The 15,297-nt window shown below is 41.3% G+C and overlaps 19 non-coding genes and 4 pseudogenes across 19 annotated transcripts; all 23 read left to right on the forward strand.

Annotated features, from left to right (window-relative positions):
- The first annotated feature begins 143 nt into the window (after positions 1-143).
- Positions 144-262, forward strand: LOC146015873 (5S ribosomal RNA). Its single transcript, XR_014448781.1, has one exon. It is a non-coding gene; the product is annotated as a 5S ribosomal RNA (ribosomal RNA).
- A 344-nt stretch (positions 263-606) lies between these two features.
- On the forward strand, positions 607-725 carry LOC146014113 (5S ribosomal RNA). The gene has a single exon (XR_014447068.1). It is a non-coding gene; the product is annotated as a 5S ribosomal RNA (ribosomal RNA).
- A 344-nt stretch (positions 726-1,069) lies between these two features.
- Positions 1,070-1,188, forward strand: LOC146017067 (5S ribosomal RNA). The gene has a single exon (XR_014449941.1). It is a non-coding gene; the product is annotated as a 5S ribosomal RNA (ribosomal RNA).
- A 345-nt stretch (positions 1,189-1,533) lies between these two features.
- Positions 1,534-1,652, forward strand: LOC146017177 (5S ribosomal RNA). Its single transcript, XR_014450049.1, has one exon. It is a non-coding gene; the product is annotated as a 5S ribosomal RNA (ribosomal RNA).
- A 344-nt stretch (positions 1,653-1,996) lies between these two features.
- LOC146012879 (5S ribosomal RNA) lies at positions 1,997-2,115 on the forward strand. The gene has a single exon (XR_014445875.1). It is a non-coding gene; the product is annotated as a 5S ribosomal RNA (ribosomal RNA).
- A 345-nt stretch (positions 2,116-2,460) lies between these two features.
- LOC146010686 (5S ribosomal RNA) lies at positions 2,461-2,579 on the forward strand (annotated as a pseudogene).
- Positions 2,580-2,924: 345 nt separating this feature from the next.
- On the forward strand, positions 2,925-3,043 carry LOC146014145 (5S ribosomal RNA). The gene has a single exon (XR_014447099.1). It is a non-coding gene; the product is annotated as a 5S ribosomal RNA (ribosomal RNA).
- A 345-nt stretch (positions 3,044-3,388) lies between these two features.
- On the forward strand, positions 3,389-3,507 carry LOC146014157 (5S ribosomal RNA). The gene has a single exon (XR_014447110.1). It is a non-coding gene; the product is annotated as a 5S ribosomal RNA (ribosomal RNA).
- Positions 3,508-3,852: 345 nt separating this feature from the next.
- LOC146012880 (5S ribosomal RNA) lies at positions 3,853-3,971 on the forward strand. The gene has a single exon (XR_014445876.1). It is a non-coding gene; the product is annotated as a 5S ribosomal RNA (ribosomal RNA).
- Positions 3,972-4,316: 345 nt separating this feature from the next.
- LOC146017115 (5S ribosomal RNA) lies at positions 4,317-4,435 on the forward strand. The gene has a single exon (XR_014449989.1). It is a non-coding gene; the product is annotated as a 5S ribosomal RNA (ribosomal RNA).
- Positions 4,436-4,780: 345 nt separating this feature from the next.
- LOC146016021 (5S ribosomal RNA) lies at positions 4,781-4,899 on the forward strand. The gene has a single exon (XR_014448924.1). It is a non-coding gene; the product is annotated as a 5S ribosomal RNA (ribosomal RNA).
- A 346-nt stretch (positions 4,900-5,245) lies between these two features.
- LOC146014799 (5S ribosomal RNA) lies at positions 5,246-5,364 on the forward strand. Its single transcript, XR_014447742.1, has one exon. It is a non-coding gene; the product is annotated as a 5S ribosomal RNA (ribosomal RNA).
- A 345-nt stretch (positions 5,365-5,709) lies between these two features.
- On the forward strand, positions 5,710-5,828 carry LOC146010884 (5S ribosomal RNA; annotated as a pseudogene).
- Positions 5,829-6,173: 345 nt separating this feature from the next.
- Positions 6,174-6,292, forward strand: LOC146015180 (5S ribosomal RNA). Its single transcript, XR_014448108.1, has one exon. It is a non-coding gene; the product is annotated as a 5S ribosomal RNA (ribosomal RNA).
- Positions 6,293-6,637: 345 nt separating this feature from the next.
- Positions 6,638-6,756, forward strand: LOC146016704 (5S ribosomal RNA). Its single transcript, XR_014449586.1, has one exon. It is a non-coding gene; the product is annotated as a 5S ribosomal RNA (ribosomal RNA).
- Positions 6,757-7,101: 345 nt separating this feature from the next.
- LOC146012881 (5S ribosomal RNA) lies at positions 7,102-7,220 on the forward strand. The gene has a single exon (XR_014445877.1). It is a non-coding gene; the product is annotated as a 5S ribosomal RNA (ribosomal RNA).
- Positions 7,221-7,565: 345 nt separating this feature from the next.
- Positions 7,566-7,684, forward strand: LOC146016825 (5S ribosomal RNA). Its single transcript, XR_014449705.1, has one exon. It is a non-coding gene; the product is annotated as a 5S ribosomal RNA (ribosomal RNA).
- Positions 7,685-8,029: 345 nt separating this feature from the next.
- Positions 8,030-8,148, forward strand: LOC146010835 (5S ribosomal RNA; annotated as a pseudogene).
- A 344-nt stretch (positions 8,149-8,492) lies between these two features.
- LOC146012882 (5S ribosomal RNA) lies at positions 8,493-8,611 on the forward strand. Its single transcript, XR_014445878.1, has one exon. It is a non-coding gene; the product is annotated as a 5S ribosomal RNA (ribosomal RNA).
- Positions 8,612-8,956: 345 nt separating this feature from the next.
- Positions 8,957-9,075, forward strand: LOC146017116 (5S ribosomal RNA). Its single transcript, XR_014449990.1, has one exon. It is a non-coding gene; the product is annotated as a 5S ribosomal RNA (ribosomal RNA).
- A 345-nt stretch (positions 9,076-9,420) lies between these two features.
- Positions 9,421-9,539, forward strand: LOC146017117 (5S ribosomal RNA). The gene has a single exon (XR_014449991.1). It is a non-coding gene; the product is annotated as a 5S ribosomal RNA (ribosomal RNA).
- A 344-nt stretch (positions 9,540-9,883) lies between these two features.
- Positions 9,884-10,002, forward strand: LOC146012884 (5S ribosomal RNA). The gene has a single exon (XR_014445879.1). It is a non-coding gene; the product is annotated as a 5S ribosomal RNA (ribosomal RNA).
- Positions 10,003-10,347: 345 nt separating this feature from the next.
- Positions 10,348-10,466, forward strand: LOC146010317 (5S ribosomal RNA; annotated as a pseudogene).
- The last annotated feature ends 4,831 nt before the right edge of the window (positions 10,467-15,297 follow it).

The following is a 15,297-nucleotide window of genomic DNA, read 5'->3' on the forward strand; positions in this document are numbered from 1 at the left end:
ACCCCCTGCTAATATCATGTCCTGTAGGTCTTTTTACATTACCAACACATGATATTTTTCATTAAGCCAATACAGTTAGGAAACTTTTTTATTAGCTTACCTGGTGATAGAAGTAGAAGAGGGCAAAAAAGTGCCTGTATCTCACCTACAGCCATACCACATTGGATAGGCCCAATCTTGTCTGATCTTGGAAGCTAAGCAGTGTTGGGCCTGGTTAGTACTTGGGTGGGAGACCACATGGGAACACCAGGTGCTGTAGGTTTTTTCACATTACAGGCAAATTGTTTTTATTCTCTAGCTATTTAAATTGGAAACTTTTTCTTTTTATTGCCAGTACAGACATTTGGAAGAGGTCAAACAGACACAATAGCCATCACCTAAAGACTTACCACACTGTTTAGGCCCAATTCCAACTGCTTTTGGCAGCTAAACAGTGTTGAGCCTCTTTAGTAGTTTAATTTAAGACCCCTGCTAATATCATGTCCTGTAGGTCTTTTTACATTACCAACACATGATTTTTTTCAGTAAGCCAATACAGTTAGGAAACTTTAGTATTAGCTTACCTGGTGATAGAAGTAGAAGAGGGCAAAAAAGTGCCTGTATCTCACCTACAGCCATACCACATTGGATAGGCCCAATCTCGTCTGATCTTGGAAGCTAAGCATTGTTGGGCCTGGTTAGTACTTGGGTGGGAGACCACATGGGAACACCAGGTGCTGTAGGTTTTTTCACATTACAGGCAAATTGTTTTTATTCTCTAGCTATTTAAATTGGAAACTTTTTCTTTTTATTGCCAGTACAGACATTTGGAAGAGGTCAAACAGACACAATAGCCATCACCTAAAGACTTACCACACTGTTTAGGCCCAATTCCAACTGCTTTTGGCAGCTAAACAGTGTTGAGCCTCTTTAGTAGTTTAATTTAAGACCCCTGCTAATATCATGTCCTGTAGGTCTTTTTACATTACCAACACATGATTTTTTTCAGTAAGCCAATACAGTTAGGAAACTTTTTTATTAGCTTACCTGGTGATAGAAGTAGAAGAGGGCAAAAAAGTGCCTGTATCTCACCTACAGCCATACCACATTGGATAGGCCCAATCTCGTCTGATCTTGGAAGCTAAGCAGTGTTGGGCCTGGTTAGTACTTGGGTGGGAGACTACATGGGAACACCAGGTGCTGTAAGTTTTTTCACATTACAGGCAAATTGTTTTTATTCTCTAGCTATTTAAATTGGAAACTTTTTCTTTTTATTGCCAGTACAGACATGTGGAAGAGGTCAAACAGACACAATAGCCATCACCTAAAGACTTACCACACTGTTTAGGCCCAATTCCAACTGCTTTTGGCAGCTAAACAGTGTTGAGCCTCTTTAGTAGTTTAATTTAAGACCCCCTGCTAATATCATGTCCTGTAGGTCTTTTTACATTACCAACACATGATATTTTTCATTAAGCCAATACAGTTAGGAAACTTTTTTATTAGCTTACCTGGTGATAGAAGTAGAAGAGGGCAAAAAAGTGCCTGTATCTCACCTACAGCCATACCACATTGGATAGGCCCAATCTTGTCTGATCTTGGAAGCTAAGTAGTGTTGGGCCTGGTTAGTACTTGGGTGGGAGACCACATGGGAACACCAGGTGCTGTAGGTTTTTTCACATTACAGGCAAATTGTTTTTATTCTCTAGCTATTTAAATTGGAAACTTTTTCTTTTTATTGCCAGTACAGACATTTGGAAGAGGTCAAACAGACACAATAGCCATCACCTAAAGACTTACCACACTGTTTAGGCCCAATTCCAACTGCTTTTGGCAGCTAAACAGTGTTGAGCCTCTTTAGTAGTTTAATTTAAGACCCCTGCTAATATCATGTCCTGTAGGTCTTTTTACATTACCAACACATGATTTTTTTCAGTAAGCCAATACAGTTAGGAAACTTTTGTATTAGCTTACCTGGTGATAGAAGTAGAAGAGGGCAAAAAAGTGCCTGTATCTCACCTACAGCCATACCACATTGGATAGGCCCAATCTCGTCTGATCTTGGAAGCTAAGCAGTGTTGGGCCTGGTTAGTACTTGGGTGGGAGACCACATGGGAACACCAGGTGCTGTAGGTTTTTTCACATTACAGGCAAATTGTTTTTATTCTCTAGCTATTTAAATTGGAAACTTTTTCTTTTTATTGCCAGCACAGACATTTGGAATAGGTCAAACAGACACAATAGCCATCACCTAAAGACTTACCACACTGTTTAGGCTCAATTCCAACTGCTTTTGGCAGCTAAACAGTGTTGAGCCTCTTTTGTAGTTTAATTTAAGACCCCCTGCTAATATCATGTCCTGTAGGTCTTTTTACATTACCAACACATGATTTTTTTCAGTAAGCCAATACAGTTAGGAAACTTTTTTATTAGCTTACCTGGTGATAGAAGTAGAAGAGGGCAAATAAGTGCCTGTATCTCAACTACAGCCATACCACATTGGATAGGCCCAATCTCATCTGAACTTATAAGCTAAGCAGTGTTGGGCCTGGTTAGTACTTGGGTGGGAGACCACATGGGAACACCAGGTGCTGTAGGTTTTTTCACATTACTGGCAAATTGTTTTTATTCTCTAGCTATTTATATTGGAAATTTTTTCATTTTATTGCCAGCACAGACATTTGGAAGAGGTCAAACAGACACAATAGCCATCACCTAAAGACTTACCACAATGTTTAGGCTCAATTCCAACTGCTTTTGGCAGCTAAACAGTGTTGAGCCTCTTTTGTAGTTTAATTTAAGACCCCCTGCTAATATCATGTCCTGTAGGTCTTTTTACATTACCAACACATGATTTTTTTCAGTAAGCCAATACAGTTAGGAAACTTTTTTATTAGCTTACCTGGTGATAGAAGTAGAAGAGGGCAAAAAAGTGCCTGTATCTCACCTACAGCCATACCACATTGGATAGGCCCAATCTCGTCTGATCTTGGAAGCTAAGCAGTGTTGGGCCTGGTTAGTACTTGGGTGGGAGACCACCTGGGAACACCAGGTGCTGTAGGTTTTTTCACATTACTGGCAAATTATTTTTATTCTCTAGCTATTTAAATTGGAAACTTTTTCTTTTTATTGCCAGCACAGACATTTGGAAGAGGTCAAACAGACACAATAGCCATCACCTAAAGACTTACCACACTGTTTAGGCTCAATTCCAACTGCTTTTGGCAGCTAAACAGTGTTGAGCCTCTTTTGTAGTTTAATTTAAGACCCCCTGCTAATATCATGTCCTGTAGGTCTTTTTACTTTACCAACACATGATTTTTTTCAGTAAGCCAATACAGTTAGGAAACTTTTGTATTAGCTTACCTGGTGATAGAAGTAGAAGAGGGCAAAAAAGTGTCTGTATTTCACCTACAGCCATACCACATTGGATAGGCCCAATCTCGTCTGATCTTGGAAGCTAAGCAGTGTTGGGCCTGGTTAGTACTTGGGTGGGAGACCACCTGGGAACACCAGGTGCTGTAGGTTTTTTCACATTGCTGGCAAATTGTTTTTATTCTCTAGCTATTTATATTGGAAACTTTTTCTTTTTATTGCCAGCACAGACATTTGGAAGAGGTCAAACAGACACACTAGCCATCACCTAAAGACTTAACACACTGTTGAGGCTCAATTCCAACTGCTTTTGGCAGCTAAACAGTGTTGAGCCTCTTTTGTAGTTTAATTTAAGACCCCCTGCTAATATCATGTCCTGTAGGTCTTTTTACATTACCAACACATGATTTTTTTCAGTAAGCCAATACAGTTAGGAAACTTTTGTATTAGCTTACCTGGTGATATAAGTAGAAGAGGGCAAAAAAGTGCCTGTATCTCACCTACAGCCATACCACATTGGATAGGCCCAATCTCGTCTGATCTTGGAAGCTAAGCAGTGTTGGGCCTGGTTAGTACTTGGGTGGGAGACCACATGGGAACACCAGGTGCTGTAGGTTTTTTCACATTACAGGCAAATTGTTTTTATTCTCTAGCTATTTAAATTGGAAACTTTTTCTTTTTATTGCCAGCACAGACATTTGGAAGAGGTCAAACAGACACAATAGCCATCACCTAAAGACTTACCACACTGTTTAGGCTCAATTCCAACTGCTTTTGGCAGCTAAACAGTGTTGAGCCTCTTTTGTAGTTTAATTTAAGACCCCCTGCTAATATCATGTCCTGTAGGTCTTTTTACATTACCAACACATGATTTTTTTCAGTAAGCCAATACAGTTAGGAAACTTTTTTATTAGCTTACCTGGTGATAGAAGTAGAAGAGGGCAAATAAGTGACTGTATCTCACCTACAGCCATACCACATTGGATAGGCCCAATCTCATCTGAACTTATAAGCTAAGCAGTGTTGGGCCTGGTTAGTACTTGGGTGGGAGACCACATGGGAACACCAGGTGCTGTAGGTTTTTTCACATTACTGGCAAATTGTTTTTATTCTCTAGCTATTTATATTGGAAACTTTTTCATTTTATTGCCAGCACAGACATTTGGAAGAGGTCAAACAGACACAATAGCCATCACCTAAAGACTTACCACAATGTTTAGGCTCAATTCCAACTGCTTTTGGCAGCTAAACAGTGTTGAGCCTCTTTTGTAGTTTAATTTAAGACCCCCTGCTAATATCATGTCCTGTAGGTCTTTTTACATTACCAACACATGATTTTTTTCAGTAAGCCAATACAGTTAGGAAACTTTTGTATTAGCTTACCTGGTAATAGAAGTAGAAGAGGGCAAAAAAGTAGCTTTAACTCACCTACAGCCATTCCACATTGGATAGGCCCAATCTCGTCGGATCTTGGAAGCTAAGCAGTGTTGGGCCTGGTTAGTACTTGGGTGGGAGACCACATGGGAACACCAGGTGCTGTAGGTTTTTTCACATTACAGGCAAATTGTTTTTATTCTCTAGCTATTTAAATTGGAAACTTTTTCTTTTTATTGCCAGTACAGACATTTGGAAGAGGTCAAACAGACACAATAGCCATCACATAAAGACTTACCACACTGTTTAGGCCCAATTCCAACTGCTTTTGGCAGCTAAACAGTGTTGAGCCTGTTTAGTAGTTTAATTTAAGACCCCCTGCTAATATCATGTCCTGTAGGTCTTTTTACATTACCAACACATGATTTTTTTTAAGTAAGCCAATACAGTTAGGAAACATTTTTATTAGCTTACCTGGTGATAGAAGTAGAAGAGGGCAAAAAAGTGCCTGTATCTCACCTACAGCCATACCACATTGGATAGGCCCAATCTCGTCTGATCTTGGAAGCTAAGCAGTGTTGGGCCTGGTTAGTACTTGGGTGGGAGACCACCTGGGAACACCAGGAGCTGTAGGTTTTTTCACATTACTGGCAAATTGTTTTTATTCTCTAGCTATTTATATTGGAAACTTTTTCTTTTTATTGCCAGCACAGACATTTGGAAGAGGTCAAACAGACACACTAGCCATCACCTAAAGAATTACCACACTGTTTAGGCTCAATTCCAACTGCTTTTGGCAGCTAAACAGTGTTGAGCCTCTTTAGTAGTTTAATTTAAGACCCCCTGCTAATATCATGTCCTGTAGGTCTTTTTACATTACCAACACATGATTTTTTTCAGTAAGCCAATACAGTTAGGAAACTTTTTTATTAGCTTACCTTGTGATAGAAGTAGAAGAGGGCAAAAAAGTGCCTGTATTTCACCTACAGCCATACCACATTGGATAGGCCCAATCTCGTCTGTTCTTGGAAGCTAAGCAGTGTTAGGCCTGGTTAGTACTTGGGTGGGAGACCACATGTGAACACCAGGTGCTGTAGGTTTTTTCACATTACAGGCAAATTGTTTTTATTCTCTAGCTATTTATATTGGAAACTTTTTCTTTTTATTGCCAGCACAGACATTTGGAAGAGGTCAAACAGACACAATAGCCATCACCTAAAGACTTACCACACTGTTTAGGCTCAATTCCAACTGCTTTTGGCAGCTAAACAGTGTTGAGCCTCTTTTGTAGTTTAATTTAAGACCCCCTGCTAATATCATGTCCTGTAGGTCTTTTTACATTACCAACACATGATTTTTTTCAGTAAGCCAATACAGTTAGGAAACTTTTGTATTAGCTTACCTGGTGATAGAAGTAGAAGAGGGCAAAAAAGTGGCTTTTACTCACCTACAGCCGTACCACATTGGATAGGCCCAATCTCGTCTGATCTTGGAAGCTAAGCAGTGTTGGGCCTGGTTAGTACTTGGGTGGGAGACCACATGGGAACACCAGGTGCTGTAGGTTTTTTCACATTACAGGCAAATTGTTTTTATTCTCTAGCTATTTAAATTGGAAACTTTTTCTTTTTATTGCCAGTACAGACATTTGGAAGAGGTCAAACAGACACAATAGCCATCACCTAAAGACTTACCACACTGTTTAGGCCCAATTCCAACTGCTTTTGGCAGCTAAACAGTGTTGAGCCTCTTTAGTAGTTTAATTTAAGACCCCCTGCTAATATCATGTCCTGTAGGTCTTTTTACATTACCAACACATGATTTTTTTCAGTAAGCCAATACAGTTAGGAAACTTTTTTATTAGCTTACCTGGTGATAGAAGTAGAAGAGGGCAAAAAAGTGCCTGTATCTCACCTACAGCCATACCACATTGGATAGGCCTAATCTCGTCTGATCTTGGAAGCTAAGCAGTGTTGGGCCTGGTTAGTACTTGGGTGGGAGATCACATGGGAACACCAGGTGCTGTAGGTTTTTTCACATTACAGGCAAATTGTTTTTATTCTCTAGCGATTTAAATGGGAAACTTATTCTTTTTATTGCCAGTACAGACATTTGGAAGAGGTCAAACAGACACAATAGCCATCACCTAAAGACTTACCACACTGTTTAGGCCCAATTCCAACTGCTTTTGGCAGCTAAACAGTGTTGAGCCTCTTTAGTAGTTTAATTTAAGACCCCCTGCTAATATCATGTCCTGTAGGTCTTTTTACATTACCAACACATGATTTTTTTCAGTAAGCCAATACAGTTAGGAAACTTTTTTATTAGCTTACCTGGTGATAGAAGTAGAAGAGGGCAAAAAAGTGCCAGTATTTCACCTACAGCCATACCACATTGGATAGGCCCAATCTCGTCTGATCTTGGAAGCTAAGCAGTGTTGGGCCTGGTTAGTACTTGGGTGGGAGACCACATGGGAACACCAGGTGCTGTAGGTTTTTTCACATTACTGGCCAATTGTTTTTATTCTCTAGCTATTTAAATTGGAAACTTTTTCTTTTTATTGCCAGTACAGACATTTGGAAGAGGTCAAACAGACACAATAGCTATCACCTAAAGACTTACCACACTGTTTAGGCCCAATTCCAACTGCTTTTGGCAGCTAAACAGTGTTGAGCCTCTTTAGTAGTTTAATTTAAGACCCCCTGCTAATATCATGTCCTGTAGGTCTTTTTACATTACCAACACATGATTTTTTTCAGTAAGCCAATACAGTTAGGAAACTTTTTTTTTAGCTTACCTGGTGATAGAAGTAGAAGAGGGCAAAAAAGTGCCTGTATCTTACCTACAGCCATACCACATTGGATAGGCCCAATCTCGTCTGATCTTGGAAGCTAAGCAGTGTTGGGCCTGGTTAGTACTTGGGTGGGAGAGCACATGGGAACACCAGGTGCTGTAGGTTTTTTCACATTACAGGCAAATTGTTTTTATTCTCTAGCTATTTAAATTGGAAACTTTTTCTTTTTATTGCCAGTACAGACATGTGGAAGAGGTCAAACAGACACAATAGCCATCACCTAAACACTTACCACACTGTTTAGGCCCAATTCCAACTGCTTTTGGCAGCTAAACAGTGTTGAGCCTCTTTAGTAGTTTAATTTAAGACCCCCTGCTAATATCATGTCCTGTAGGTCTTTTTACATTACCAACACATGATTTTTTTCATTAAGCCAATACAGTTAGGAAACTTTTTTATTAGCTTACCTGGTGATAGAAGTAGAAGAGGGCAAAAAAGTGCCTGTATCTCACCTACAACCATACCACATTGGATAGGCCCAATCTCGTCTGATCTTAGAAGCTAAGCAGTGTTGGGCTTGGTTAGTACTTGGGTGGGAGACCACATGGGAACACCAGGTGCTGTAGGTTTTTTCACATTACAGGCAAATTGTTTTTGTTCTCTAGCTATTTAAATTGGAAACTTTTTCTTTTTATTGCCAGTACAGACATTTGGAAGAGGTCAAACAGACACAATAGCCATCACCTAAAGACTTACCACACTGTTTAGGCCCAATTCCAACTGTTTTTGGCAGCTAAACAGTGTTGAGCCTCTTTAGTAGTTTAATTTAAGACCCCTGCTAATATCATGTCCTGTAGGTCTTTTTACATTACCAACACATGATTTTTTTCAGTAAGCCAATACAGTTAGGAAACTTTTTTATTAGCTTACCTGGTGATAGAAGTAGAAGAGGGCAAAAAAGTGCCTGTATCTCACCTACAGCCATACCACATTGGATAGGCCCAATCTCGTCTGATCTTGGAAGCTAAGCAGTGTTGGGCCTGGTTAGTACTTGGGTGGGAGACCACATGGGAACACCAGGTGCTGTAGGTTTTTTCACATTACAGGCAAATTGTTTTTATTCTCTAGCTATTTAAATTGGAAACTTTTTCTTTTTATTGCCAGTACAGACATTTGGAAGAGGTCAAACAGACACAATAGCCATCACCTAAAGACTTACCACACTGTTTAGGCTCAATTCCAACTGCTTTTGGCAGCTAAACAGTGTTGAGCCTCTTTTGTAGTTAAATTTAAGACCCCTTGCTAATATCATGTCCTGTAGGTCTTTTTACATTACCAACACATGATTTTTTTCAGTAAGCCAATACAGTTAGGAAACTTTTTTATTAGCTTACCTGGTGATAGAAGTAGAAGAGGGCAAATAAGTGCCTGTATCTCACCTACAGCCATACCACATTGGATAGGCCCAATCTCATCTGAACTTATAAGCTAAGCAGTGTTGGGCCTGGTTAGTACTTGGGTGGGAGACCACATGGGAACACCAGGTGCTGTAGGTTTTTTCACATTACAGGCAAATTGTTTTTATTCTCTAGCTATTTAAATTGGAAACTTTTTCTTTTTATTGCCAGCACAGACATTTGGAAGAGGTCAAACAGACACAATAGCCATCACCTAAAGACTTACCACACTGTTTAGGCTCAATTCCAACTGCTTTTGGCAGCTAAACAGTGTTGAGCCTCTTTTGTAGTTTAATTTAAGACCCCCTGCTAATATCATGTCCTGTAGGTCTTTTTACATTACCAACACATGATTTTTTTCAGTAAGCCAATACAGTTAGGAAACTTTTTTATTAGCTTACCTGGTGATAGAAGTAGAAAAGGGCAAATAAGTGCCTGTATCTCACCTACAGCCATACCACATTGGATAGGCCCAATCTCATCTGAACTTATAAGCTAAGCAGTGTTGGGCCTGGTTAGTACTTGGGTGGGAGACCACATGGGAACACCAGGTGCTGTAGGTTTTTTCACATTACTGGCAAATTGTTTTTATTCTCTAGCTATTTATATTGGAAACTTTTTCATTTTATTGCCAGCACAGACATTTGGAAGAGGTCAAACAGACACAATAGCCATCACCTAAAGACTTACCACAATGTTTAGGCCCAATTCCAACTGTTTTTGGCAGCTAAACAGTGTTGAGCCTCTTTAGTAGTTTAATTTAAGACCCCTGCTAATATCATGTCCTGTAGGTCTTTTTACATTACCAACACATGATTTTTTTCAGTAAGCCAATACAGTTAGGAAACTTTTTTATTAGCTTACCTGGTGATAGAAGTAGAAGAGGGCAAAAAAGTGCCTGTATCTCACCTACAGCCATACCACATTGGATAGGCCCAATCTCGTCTGATCTTGGAAGCTAAGCAGTGTTGGGCCTGGTTAGTACTTGGGTGGGAGACCACATGGGAACACCAGGTGCTGTAGGTTTTTTCACATTACAGGCAAATTGTTTTTATTCTCTAGCTATTTAAATTGGAAACTTTTTCTTTTTATTGCCAGTACAGACATTTGGAAGAGGTCAAACAGACACAATAGCCATCACCTAAAGACTTACCACACTGTTTAGGCTCAATTCCAACTGCTTTTGGCAGCTAAACAGTGTTGAGCCTCTTTTGTAGTTAAATTTAAGACCCCTTGCTAATATCATGTCCTGTAGGTCTTTTTACATTACCAACACATGATTTTTTTCAGTAAGCCAATACAGTTAGGAAACTTTTTTATTAGCTTACCTGGTGATAGAAGTAGAAGAGGGCAAATAAGTGCCTGTATCTCACTTACAGCCATACCACATTGGATAGGCCCAATCTCATCTGAACTTATAAGCTAAGCAGTGTTGGGCCTGGTTAGTACTTGGGTGGGAGACCACATGGGAACACCAGGTGCTGTAGGTTTTTTCACATTACAGGCAAATTGTTTTTATTCTCTAGCTATTTAAATTGGAAACTTTTTCTTTTTATTGCCAGTACAGACATTTGGAAGAGGTCAAACAGACACAATAGCCATCACCTAAAGACTTACCACACTGTTTAGGCTCAATTCCAACTGCTTTTGGCAGCTAAACAGTGTTGAGCCTCTTTTGTAGTTAAATCTTTTTTTTTTTAACAATATCTTTATTGAATTTTCCAAAGAGAAAAAACAAAACCAAAGACATAGACATGGGGGGGGGATACAGAAAGGAAAAAGGGGGAGGGGGGGGAAACTATACATTTTTACAACAACATTACTCGAAACCAGGAGGGTACATCATAGCGACCATGCCTTTTGCATTTTGTCTGACTAGGTTTTATATTAGAGGCTGCCACGAGGCACTAATTCTCAGAACTCGGGGAGTTTAAGAGTCTGGTGTCTACCACCATATTGTTATTTATTGTGTATCCCATCACCTCTCTATAAGTGGACCAACACTGCCACTTCATGTGCATAGGACTAATGGAGACAGGGTTCCAGGCCTCCGCCGTCTCAAAGATAAAATGCTTCTGGATTTTTTCACATATTGTGTCAAGGCTAGGAATCCCCGCTGATCTCCATAGTTGGGCTATAGCCGCTTTAGTCGCAATTAAGATGTGTCCTAGCACGTACCTTTCATCCTTAAAGAGGTAACCTCCGTAAAGATGAAATAGGGCTGTCTCGGGGTTAGCGCCAATCGGTATTCCCACCACTGTACTGATCATATCAAACACTGATTTCCAAATTGGTCGTAGTTTGGGGCAATCCCAGAATATATGGAAAATGGTACCTATTTCCCCGCAATTCCTCCAACAGGATTTAGGTATGTTGGGCCAAATTTTATGCTGGCGATCAGGGGTATAGTAAGCCCTGTATAGTAGTTTGATAAACATCTCAGAGTGGTTTATGCACCTGGATATCTTAAAGGTTGACCTGTGCACCTGATCCCACTCCTCCTCTTCTAAGGGTCTTTGAAAGTCCTTTTCCCATAAGGCTTGAGATTTAAGTTTGGTCGAGTTTTCCTGAGTAATCAGGATCGCATACCATTTGGAAATCCCTCCCTTCTGATCAGGGCAACTAGTTGCTCTATGGATGTTAGGAGCAATATGGGGAAATCTGTTTGGGGTAGGGAAGAAACTGGATAGCCAGCTTCTCAGTTGTAGGTATTTAAAGAAATCCCCCTTAGGGATGTTATAGTTGTCCTGCAGGTATGTGAAGGGGACTAGTTGGTGTTCACTATACAAGTCTCCTAACGTATTCAGGCCTCTAGCTATCCAGGGCCCTAGATTCAAATTTGGTATTAGGGACATCACTGCCCTCAGAGTTAGAGGGGGGGCAGGGAGGGTAATGTCGTCTCTACTGGACATACTCTCCTGCCAAGCTTTAACCGTGGCTTTTACTGCAGAGTTTTTTACGTTCAATGAGAGGAAGGACCGGGGTGGCATCCATAGGAGGTCAGTTGGGCTACAGGGCAGGATTTCCGCTTTCTCCATACATACCCAGGGTTTGGGGGAGACTTGATCAAACCATTCTCCTGCTTGGCTCAGAAGACACGCCCTATGGTATCGTTCAATATCTGGGAAAGCAACTCCCCCATCTAGTTTGGGGCGTGTTAATATGCCTTTAGATATTTTAGGTTTAAGGCCTTTCCAGATGTATTTAGAAAAGGATCTGTTTATTCTATTGTACAATTGCTTGGGAAGTAATCTCGGAATCTCTCTGAAGAGATACAGTAATTTTGGGAGGAGAACCATCTTAACCGCGGCAATACGGCCCAACCAGGAGACCTCCTGCATCATCCAGTCCCTAGTTAAGTTCTCAAAAGCCTTTAATAGGGGGCCATAGTTGCAATCCAAGATGTCTGCCTCGGATGCTAGATGTATCCCGAGGTATTTCAGAGATCGTGCCTGCCAGGCATACCTATATTGATCTTTTAATCTGGCCAATATGTCAGGGGGTGTAAAGAAGGGGAGGACTTCTGTCTTACTGGCGTTCAGCTTATAGTAGGAAATGGCAGAGAACTGCGCCAATACATCATGCAGGGCTGGGAGTGAGGTTGCTGGGTTCGAAATGCACAGCAATATATCATCTGCAAAAAGACAGATCTTGTGGGTCAGACCATCAATCTCAGGGCCAGTTATCAAAGGGGATTCTCTAATTTTAGCTGCCAGGGGCTCGATTGCAATTGCAAAAATGAGAGGGGAGAGGGGACACCCCTGTCTGGTGCCATTAGTTATGGGAAAGCTTGATGAGAGACAGCCATTAGTAAATACTCTAGCTGAGGGGGATGAGTATAATGCCAGAATGGAATCTAAGATCCTGCCTGTGAAACCAAAGTGGAGTAAAACTGCTGTTAGGTAGCCCCAATGTAACCTGTCGAAGGCTTTTTCCGCGTCCAGGGACATGAGGAGCAGCGGGTCCTTCGACCTGTAGTTGTGCTCAATCACGTTAAACATTCTGCGTGTGTTGTCAGGGGCCTGTCTTCCATACACAAATCCTACTTGGTCAGTTCCTATGAGGCCTGGCAATAATGGGCATAGTCTATTGGCCACAATTTTCGCAAACAATTTTATGTCTGTGTTGAGTAGAGCGATAGGTCTATAGTTCTGTACGTTGGAGGGGGATTTCCCTGGTTTGGGGATAGTTATAATTTGTGCTTCCAGCATCTCCTTTGGGAAGGAGTTCAAGTTAGAAGCTTCGTTAAATACCGAGACTAAAATCGGGGCTAGCTCTGCTTTAAAGGCTTTATAAAAGTTTGCGGGGTAACCATCAGGGCCTGGAGCTTTATCACGGGGCATGGAGTCTATTGCCAGTGAAACTTCCTCTAATGACCACGGTCTATTGAGCGCTAGGCAGGAATCAGGAGTTAGTTTGGGCAGTTTCAGGTCCCTAAGGAACTGTGCTATCACCTCCGCTGTAGGTTGGGGCGTAGAAGGGTCTTTCTCGAGGTTGTACAGGTTGGAATAGTATGAAGCGAATTCATTAGCTATTTCTACTGGGTCAGTGATTTTCTGGCCTCGGTCCGATACTATGTTGTGGATTTTTTCTTTAATTCTTCTACCCCTTAATTTACGCGCCAGCAGACGGCCTGCTCTGTTCCCTAGGACATAATATTGTTGGTTTAGTCTCTTTATGTTCTGTTGGACCTCAGCCAAGGAGAATTGGTTCAATTTGTCTCTTGCGCTCTTTAGGGACTTAAATATGCTTTTGTCTAGTGGGTTGGATTTATGGAGGGTCTCTAGTCTGACTACTTCTGCTTCGGCCTCCTCAAATTCTTTCCTATACTCCCTTTTTAATTTTGCGGCCACCTGGATTGCCGAGCCTCTGACTACTGATTTAAGGGCGCACCAGTGGTTGAATGTTGAGGTGTCTGCAGGGGAATTCTCGCTTAGGTAGTTCTGAATAGTGTTACTAATTGATTGAAGTGCTGCTGGGTTGGACAGTGACTGTCTCCCCAACTTCCACTGACCCGGTTGGACGCTCCTCTTAGTGATGTCCCATGACAAAAAAAGGGGGGAGTGATCTGACCATGTTAAGGGGAGGATATCTACCTTCCTAAATGTCGGCAGCGACCATCTATCTGAAATGGCCAAGTCTATCCGGGAATATGTACAATGTACATGTGAGTAGTATGTATAGTCTCGTACTGCAGGGTGTTTGGTCCGCCAGATGTCGAAGAGCTCATATTCTGCTAGTAGTGATCTCAGACTATTGTTAGACTTTTCTCTGAGGGGAAAGTTAGATGACACACCTGCCTTCCTCGTTCTGTCTATCGAGGGATCTGATACAGCGTTAAAATCGCCCAACATCAACAGAGCTCCCTTCACATGTTTTTGTGTAATCTCCATCAGTTTGCGGCTAAAGGCTAACTGATTGGTGTTTGGCGCGTAGCAGGAGACCAGCGTAACCTCTACATCCTCTAGCTTGCCCACTAGAATTAAATACCGCCCTTCAGGGTCTGACACTTGTTTCAATAGAGAGAAAGTACAATTTTGTGAAATGAGAATGGCTACACCCGCTTTTTTAACATGACTATTTGCCATATAACAGTATGGGAATCTAGCGTTGGTAAAGAGCGGCGGAGCTGATTTTTTAAAGTGTGTCTCCTGCACTGCCACAATTTGCGCCTTTAGTTTGGAGAAATATTTCAGGGCAACCTTTCTTTTGTGAGGGGAGTTTAAACCCTTCACATTCATCGATATAATATTAACCATTGTCAGTGTACATTTTGGAAGACAGAGATAGCATGGACGACAGGTACCCTGTACCTTTGGTAATTACATACACCTGGTTTCTAGTATAAGCGCTATAGAAATGGGGATGGGGAATACATATGAAGGAGGAAAAAAACACAGAGGGAGATTGTGGGGAAACTGAAATGCCCTCTCTTGGGGGCACAATGAGGTGCCATACTATGGCAACCTAGTGGGGGTGTGGTCAATGGGAGAGCCTACTTCCCCCCACCCAGAATGCACCCCGTGACTGTTTGCGTTTCCATCAATGTTTATCATCGTGAGTTATCCGAGCATAAGCCCAAACCTGAAATATAGGGCAAGAAACAAGCAAAACATAGTTTAACTCTAGGCAAGGCTTTCTATTACACAACGCCTATATAACCATAAACAGTAAGTCCATTTGTATAGATAATGAAGCTGTGTTAAAGATATTATGGCCTGGTACATCGTGGTTTACAACGCGCCATTGAGGGCTCTGACTCGCGAGTTGCAGATCACGTTATGTCCTGCGTTATGTACCACGCCATGCAATACATAGTTT

Source organism: Crinia signifera, chromosome 6 (genome assembly GCF_055691185.1).
Source record: "Crinia signifera chromosome 6, ASM5569118v1, whole genome shotgun sequence".
In the NCBI taxonomy this organism is placed as follows: domain Eukaryota; kingdom Metazoa; phylum Chordata; class Amphibia; order Anura; family Myobatrachidae; genus Crinia; species Crinia signifera.